Below are 9,423 nucleotides of genomic sequence, written 5' to 3'. Positions count from 1 at the left end.
AATTGAATGAATGTATTAACATCTTACTATTTTTACTTTACATTTTTATTGATATTTTTTAGTCATATTCATATTGAGAAGCTGCTGTAAAATATATTTACAACTGTAGCTGCTCTGACAAGCTTGGCAAGGGAGCTCGAGTGAAGGGTTATTGCTGTCTTCATCTTCAATGCTAGGAAAACCATGTTGAGGAAATTTTCCACCCTGTAAAAAAATAATAATCTGATAGCAGTGTTAATGGGTTAACCATTTTAAAATAAAAGGTATAGGGTGATGATATTCAATTTTTTTCAGCATCTGCCATGTAGAAGTAGTGGTGGGCGATATAACGATCTTAGATCGTGAAGGATTTTAACATGCTGACGGTCTGCCAAAACAGAGAGATCGTAGAACCGGGCTTATGTATTTATTCTATCATGCTGCAGTTTATGCTCCGACACAGACGTGTCTCCTCCTCTTTTGCTCCGCAGCAGTGAAAACAAAACTTAAAAGTGAAGTCCGCAGAAACAACTCCATCCCGATTATATGCAGCTGTTCTGATATTTCTCCAAACCAAAATGCCGTGATCAACAGTTAACTTATATGCATAGTTTGCACTGTTAAGATTACATCTCAGATAGCGACACAAGAAACCGTTTAACGATCCGGAGAGACGTTAACAGTCTGTAGAGAGTCAGGCAGAGCGGAGCTCAGACAGTCAGTGATGAGAGATATAACCCCGGTGTTTGAAATGTTGCTGTCGGTGTTTTCTGCTCTCTCAGTTTTTAAAAGTTACTATCAAGCTTCTGCACCCGAAGCTCACCTGTTGTGATTACTGAATTTATAGAGTTTACTAAACAACGTTACAGTGCAGCAGCAGCAGCCAGGTGAGAGTGAGTAACCATGGTGACTGTCTGTCTGTCAATCAACAATCTCCCGCCCCCTCTATGAATTAAACTCTTCTGTCAGTAAAACTTACTTTGATCATGTGTCACAGAATGAATGAACACATTCTGTATTATGTTTGATTATATATAAACTAAACTAAAGTTAGTCCAATGATTTCATAAAAAACAACAAAAGCTACAGAGCCCGTATGAAGCTTTAGCTGTAGGAACTCTGCAGGGCTAAAATAGAACAGAAACACAAGAACTTTAAATGAATGCATCACTGCGTGAAAATGTTCCTGATGAACATAAAAAGAGGATACATAACTAAATCATAATTTCAAAGTGGTGAGGAAAACCTTCAAATTGTTCATAAATATTGATCAAACTGAGGGAAAGACATTTCTGTTGCTAAAGATGTTCTGGGTGAGAGACCTCCAGACCTCCTACAAAGATGTTTTTCAAATAGATTAAACTTGTCAGTGCAGTTTTTGTGCATTTACAAACATTATACAGGGAAATAAGTTTGGTTGAACTGGTCAGTAACTTACACATTTATCTAAAGATCAGTATGAAAAAAATCGTGATTAAAATCGTGATCGGGATTTTGCCAAAAAATAATTGTGATATGATATTTTTCCCATATCGCCCACCTCTATGTAGAAGTATTGACAAACCTCTAAATACAGCTACAATTGATTGATTGATAGGGTTAATGCAAAAGTATGATCAGTGTATACCTGAACACCAGGTGACAAGTGAAACAAAAACCACTGTTGCAAGCCTACTTATCACTAGATACAACTAAATCCTACTGACTGATCCTTTAAGACAAAGAGTTATCTCTAACATTGTCCGTCCAACATAGCCAAAAGGAATTTGTGTGGATCATGTCTTAAGCAATCTCCCTTTGCTGACAGGCTTGAGATCTTACAATGTGACTTTATTGTGGTGCACCCCAGGGTGAGAGGGTCACTGCCCCACCCTGCCTTCCAGTCCACCTGTCCTCCCAGTCAGCCAGCCTTGCATCCAGCTGTCCGGTCAGCCAATCAGCCAGTAAGGCCAGACAGGCCTTGTTAGCTCAGTCAAGTGTATCCATTCACCCCAAAGCCACCGCTTTGCCCCAGTATGCTTACCCCTATAAACCGCCTCCTCTCGGTATCCCAAGGTCATCATGTCCTGTGTGTTTTTTGTGTGTGTGTAAGATGAGGGATGGGGTGGCAGTGGAGGGGGCTGATATGTTTGAGGTGGAGGGTGTAATGGATGGAGGGTAGAAGACAGAAATAACAAGGGAGAGAAGTGTAAGTGTGTGTGCATGCATGGGTTTGTGCACATTGGAGTGCGTGTGGGTGTGTGTGTGTGTGGGATGGGATGGGATGGAAAGTGGGTCATGGTGTGGTCTTTGTGTGAAGCACCAGGAGCATCATATTGACCCCTAGGGCTGCTGTCTGCCGCTCCTCTCTCTTACTGCACACACACTCACAGATACATATACACACCCAGACATCTCTGCCTTTTGCCCTCGTATATCATCGACTAGGGCTAAAGACTAGAGGGAAATCAGAGACACACGGATCTGTTTCTCTGGTCTGGAAAATGTGCACGTCTCAATCGCTCAGATACTTTGTTTAAGTCTACAGCTGGGAAATGACTGAATGAACTTGGAGAAAGGGGCCAAAAACTTTTGGAAATTTGATCTGAATTTGATTGAGAACCAGTGTGCTGAAGAGACAGCAATTACAAACAACCATTTCCATTGTGTTTTGTGGCCTTGCTGTTCTGTACAGTTAAATACAGTTTGTCGTTATGCCAAACTCTTGTGGAAGTCCCCACAAAAGACTAATATTACTTACAAGGTGTATGTAAAGTTGGCAGGGGAATGTCAAAGAAAGTTTGGAAACTTGTTAAGTAGGGCTGGTTGAAATAAATATGATACTGTAGCTACAGTAATAGCAGTGAAAGGAGGGTTACATATGATGTATATCTAACATCCTGCAGAGACTGAAAGGAGGCTGTATGAAAGGTTTATGGTGTTTGGAAAGCAGTGTCTCCAGAGCTCTTTTTTCCTACATAAATTGTAGTATCTGACTGCAGTGAACTTCCCTGAACTGCCTGAAAAATCCCAAGCAGGATGCTTTATAATCAGGGAGAACAAAAAATGCAAATTACTTTCCTGGCAGGGAGAAAACAAATCTGTTTGCAGAGTAATCACCATAGGAGCTCCATAGTGGTAAAAAGCAAGATCCCAGCTTAATTCTGCAATCATACCAAGACAAAGTCTTTAATTATTTAGATCATAGTGCCAATTACTGTAAGAGCTGTGTAACTGTATGCCTTAGCAAATTAGCCTTATATTTATAGAATGTTTTTTCGACATATCGCCTTATTGCAGAGGTCGAGTCAGAGCAGAGGAACATACTGTAATTGTTGTAATTATGTATGCAAAATCCCAGAGATAAATCATAATCCATCTTTATCTGCCTATGAGATACTATGAAATATTACTTATGGTTTGGTCAACGTACACATTTTTAAGTCAGCTGAGGTAAACGTGAGAGGGATTTAATAGAACATCTGAGGTCACTTTTGGGGTTAGGTGGTGCCGTAGAAATCAGATAAGAAGTTTTCTATTTAGAGAAAGTTATGGGAAAGAAGAGAAAGAGTTGGAGACTGGAGATTTCAAATGAGAGGGAAGCTGGTTGAAAGGAGTAAAAGTGAGTGTTACAGAGTGTGGTGGTTGAATAAAACAGGGTTGGGGAGGGGGGATATAGACTTTAGGTTATATGATGAAAGTGAAAAGGAGAAGAGATTAAAGAGAAAAGTTGTGTCAGGAGAAAGGAGGGAGTAGAAAGAATGATGGTACTTTTAGAATGTTTTGGTAAAATATTAATATCAAAGAGACAAATCTGAAAACATGATTTCCCGTACTTTGAAATGTTCTTTTTATTAGTTGGCTAAATCGCTGTGCACTGTAGAGAGAATAATATTTTAGTGCTTCTTACTTTGGGCTTTGCTCTCAGTGTGTAATTAATATCAAACTATTAACACAAAACAGACCAGATATTTAGTTGTTTTATGTGTTTGCTGCAATTCTCATCAGTTAATGTGTGTACATTACTTACCCCCCTTATTTCTACACACTAATGCTGTACGACCTACTTCCCAAACACCCACCTGTTAACTTTCCCCTCTTACCTGGAGATATTCATGGCCCACACTCTGTACAGGCCACCAGTCCAACAGAGATCGAACAAAAAAAATAAGAAGACAATTGCTCTCACATTTGCACCTATTAGTAATTCAGAATCTTAAATTCATATGAGCTGCATGTCTACAGACTGGGGTAGAAACTTTTGTGAATATTATGAACATGTAACCATCACACAGAAGTACCCAGTTAGCTAATGAAGACTTCACTTACCTTTCTTGTTAGGGGACAAAAATAATGTACTAATGGCTGTTTTTTTTTTTTCAAAAACAACCACAACAACCACAACAACAACAACACAAAACTGCTGAGGAGAAAAAAAGGCAGCAGAGTACATCATTGTCCCAATTCCATTGTTACTGTTCTTGGAAAACAAGAATTTTTTCATACTAGCTGGCTTGGCCCATGCAAACTACTGCACACACCGTATGATAGCACTCATCTTCTACTAACCAGATTGGACAAGGAGAACATTAAGTGTTCATGTAGTCATAGTAGTCTGATGCATCTTACCTTTACCTTGACAAAATGCACTCCACTCATCTGCACCTGTGCAGATATGAGTCTAGAACATATCCAGATTTGTAGAACGACATATTGACTCAAATTTGACTTGATAACAATGGCAGATCTTTACAAAGACTCCTCCATCCTTCAAAGCACTGAACATCTATTTTCTACACTTCATGTTATGTGTAGTACTTTATGTCAATTTCTTGAAAGGCTGCATTGTGTTTAATTTCTACATAGGGTTCCAAATATTGGAACCCTGTGGAGTTGCAGCAACAGTCTGGAGTGATCCACTCTCACGTTTATAAATCTGTTGGTAAATTAAGCAAAGGTAAAAAGCAGCTCAAAGGTAAAATAGATTGAAGTTCCTCATCGTTATCACTGAGCTGTAAACAGTTGTTTATTTACAGTACAAAAAAACCCAGAATTTAATCTACATTTTACAGTATGCATTTGCAAATTGTCACATCTGCATAAATTCGATACACAGGAGATGATGGGAATGATTTATTCCCCATTTTGCCTGTTATTGTTTGTGTTTTCCTCTGCTTCTGACCCTGCAGCTGAGCCTCATTTCTGTTTCTCTGCAGGGTGCTGCGCAGTGAGCACACCTGTGGCTAAATCGAACGACAGACATAATGTGCAAAGACAGCAGAATGCATAATTTTATCGTGTTATTTAACAAAATATGTATGATTTTCAAAGGTTCACACATGGGACTGGCAAGTGTCAAACTGCAGCTGTCAAATGCACGTTTTATATTGACAGACAAATGTTTGTTTCTGATCAGAGGAGGGCAGCCAGTCACCGATTACTCTACTATTACTCTGTACTGCAGATTTCTCTTCTCTCCATCCATTCACTCCTTGTACTTTCCACTTTCATCTCCACCACTCTCTTGTTCCCTTCAGTCCCCATGCATCTCTGCGGCTGTTTCTTCTTTTCGCTCACATTGTTGGCTGTACATTTGGACAAAATCCTAATGTACAGCCAACAAGACCCCCCCAGAATGACTCTCTTCCATATCTTTCTGTCCTACCTTTAATCCCTTTTGGCTTTCTTTCTTTTCATATTCACTTGCAACCATGTGATCTTTGCTGCACATGTCACCCTTTCTTTTGTACATCTTTTCATCCATACTTATATGATGAACCTGCTCCCTTAACCCTTCCTCCTCATCTCCATAGTAGGTTCAGTGATTTAAATGTTTTACCTTATGACCTTATGCATCTGCATGTACCCTCAGACACATTCACAAACACTGACTCCAGGTCTTTCTTTTTCCAATATGGTCTCCTGATAATGTTGCGGGTGAGTTTTGGGTGACACAAACACACACATTACATTGAATGAAATGTCTGAACGCTGTATTCATTAGTTTTATTTTTTTGTTCTAAAGCAGTGTTTGCATTTTGAATAACTATTGATTACACATGAGGCCTTGGATTATTTAGTCGATTATTTATAATAGTCTGTTGTGGCTACTGATATTTTTACAGGAGTCTTCTCAGCCTCCTCTTTCAACACCTTTCAAAGCTTTAACTTCCATAAAGTTTGATGGTTTAATTGAGGGATAACAGACTTCATTTTCCAACACACACACACAACATTTACCCTTTCACACACACGGATACACACACCCACTCTTACACAAATACCAGGATGCTTGTCTTACCCCTCAGGGCTTTTCTTCATCAGATAAAAGATTAGTCAACAGTTTTTTGTGCACATTCTGTTCTTACAACCTCTCAAATAATTGCCCAGGGGTCATTGCATGCAAAAATAACCAAATCACTCCCCAGCCATTGGCTGCACCTCCATACCTATGCAAATATCATGCAATATCTTTTCTGTCTAGAGATTTCCCAGCCACAGCATTTGTTAGAAATGTATGAGCACTAAGCTGAGTCACGTAGGGTCACCCCAGGCTGCTTTAGAAAGAAAATAGAAGAAATAGATAACAGAAAATATGGATGCTGGCGCGCTTAAATTAATAACTTATCATGTTCCTTAAAAGTTAATCTTCTACTGATGACACACTCTGTTTTTACAGCCCAAAGTTTTCCTCTACATAGTAAAAAGTCTAATTGTTAGGAAGGCAAATATCATGCATAGAACACTGGACTGTGCACTGTTTTCTTCATCATGCAGCTGGCAGGTGTCTCAGTGCTTGGTGGTGGCTTTGACCCTCAGTTTACTGGAAGTGGCACCAAAGGGAGGGAGCATGTAGTTGCCACCAAGGTGACTTGTCATACATTTTCTCATATTCTGCTGTTGAATTTGGACTAGGTCAGTGTTTTGTACTCAATGGGGGGGGGGGGGGGGCACTGACATACTTGTTTTTCAGTGTGTATCTGTCATGCAGATGCTATGCTTGATCAGAAAACAGCTGTTGCTGTTGCCACTTCCCTGAAGTACTGAAGGGGGTTTTTACAGGTTTACAGCTGCAAACACCAGAAAATGTTTGTCTAATTTGATCATTTGGAAGGAGCCCTTGGCTGCCTTTTGTCATTGACAAAAATCAAAAGCTGAAATATCCTATGATCATTATAGCAGTTTTATAACACAAGCCATTGGCAAGCACAGCAAAGGGGTGTGTCCTGAAAGTAAGGGAGCTTTATGAAATGAAGAGGTCAATAAGGGATCACTTTTATTTATCCCTTCAGTAAACTCTTTTAACATAAACTGAAGATTTGCTTAGTTTACGGTAGTTCAATTAGTAAATATATACTGGGTCCCTCTAAAAAGGAAACTTTATTTACCTTTTGCAACTCTGACCTGAAATATTCTTTAGTTCAGAGACTCCAATGCATGGTTACTCCAGTACGATTCTGTTTTGCTGTTTTCTATAGTTATTGCTGACTCTGTAGAGAGGTTTGTTGTTGCAGATGTTTTGATTCATCGTGTGTGTGTGTGTGTGTGTGTGTGTGTGTGTGTGTGTGTGTGTGTGTGTGTGTGTGTGTGTGTGTGTGTGTGTGTGTGTGTGTGTGTGTGTGTGTGTGTGTGTGTGTGTGTGTGTGTGTGTGTGTGTGTGTGTGTGTGTGTGTGTGTGTGTGTGTGTGTGTGTGTGTGTGTGTGTGTGTGTGTGTGTGTGTTAAATTGATGGAGTTGTTGGTCTGGAAAACCCCTCTAGGGACAGAGAGGAGACAGCAACCACACAGCTGAGACCACTCCCACTAGTCCTGTGTGTGTGTGTTGGTCGCCTAGACAAATAAAGGTAGGCATAATGGGCACCATTTGCCAGCTGAACTCCTCTCCTTGCGCTTCCCGAGTCACAAAACACATACACTTCATTGTTTTGCAGTTGTAGCTGCAGCATTACTCATTATTTTTGATCTATTTTGTACTCCTGTCCCAAAAGAATTGATGACTCTTGACATCACGCAAAGGCCCAAAAAACAAACCCAACACATGATTCATGTCTTACCAGTGTGACTCATGTTATTTTGGTTCACTAACAAGATGTGCAGCTGTTCTTTGGTTTTTATGAGAAGTGTTGCTTCCCGTCTGATACATTCATCCTTTAAACTCAAGACCCAGACTTCTATATTTTCAAATCTTACTCTATTAGGTATTTTATAAGTAAGGAAAAGTCCTGATTAAACACACAATATATCCTCAATGCTATACATATTTTAAACGTAAATTTAAAGTTAGTAAAGTATTCTTTTTTTCACTATTACAGATCTGTTTTCTTAGGGCACACTCACACTAGCAAAGTTGTCCCGTACCGATTGTCCCCCCTCCTCATTCCCCCGCTGGCCTGCACTCTCACTGCTCCAGGACTAACCGGGCCTGAGCACGGTTGCCTCTTGTACATAATGTCGTAATACAACACATGCATGGTAATTAAGAAGTGTGCTTAGTTTACAAGACAGGTGGACTCGAGAGGGGGGGGAAAAATGTCCGCGTCCGCACATCGGAGAACAAGACAGCTACTTTAGCGACTTTGCAGCTTATTTTGGGTAATTTCACTCAGATACAGCCAGGACACTCTGGGATTTCTCCATAATGAAGGCTGTCAATGGTGTGTACCCTCGTGCTTGTGCTTGTGCTCGTGCATGAAGTGTACCATGACAAAGGAAACCTCTTTGAAGTGTGCCATGGCCAAGGAAGTGTACCGTGCTTGAGAATTGGATCACTCACACTAGTCAAACGAACTGGACATTAGGGGTAAACTGTGCTTGGACATGGTACGGATTGCCTAGTGTGAGTGCACCCTGATTGGTCTGTTCCTATCAGGCGTCACGTGTAATAACTGAATATTTTGCAGCAATTTGATCAAAAGAAAAAAAAATGTCTTCAAACTGAAATATTACTCTAATTACAGGCAACCAGGCATTATGAAAGTTTAACATTTCAATTCCTGAAATTTTAAGATTCCCATTCATTATATCACTGTGTGTATGGCTGTGTTTTGCTGTCTTTTTTTTAAACAGAGGGGTTGGGATGCCAGTTTACCTGGGGTGTGGTTGGTTATCCTCCCCCCTCCTCCACATCCTAGGACCTGCTGTGTGTGTCACAGAATAGTATTGCTGGTGTGTATCAAATTAGGAATGCAGGAAATACAGTGAGAGGGGTGTGTATGCTTGACTGCAGCAGGAAAGTGGATTCTTAGTGAAATATCTGGTTCAATGTGGCAGAAAGGGGCAAGCTTGAAGCTCCCAACCACTGCTGTGCCACATCTCTTTGAGTATGTGTGTCCGTGTGTCTCCTGGCAGTGCCATGCAAAGCCTGCCTCCAATGTCTTGAGCAGCAGTCGAGCTTAACATCACAAGGGGAATCACACCACTTTGTATGTGTGTGTGTACATGATTTTGCAAGTTTAACTCTTAAACG

This window comes from Labrus bergylta, chromosome 8, assembly GCF_963930695.1.
Source record: "Labrus bergylta chromosome 8, fLabBer1.1, whole genome shotgun sequence".
In the NCBI taxonomy this organism is placed as follows: domain Eukaryota; kingdom Metazoa; phylum Chordata; class Actinopteri; order Labriformes; family Labridae; genus Labrus; species Labrus bergylta.
This window is presented reverse-complemented; position numbering follows the sequence as displayed.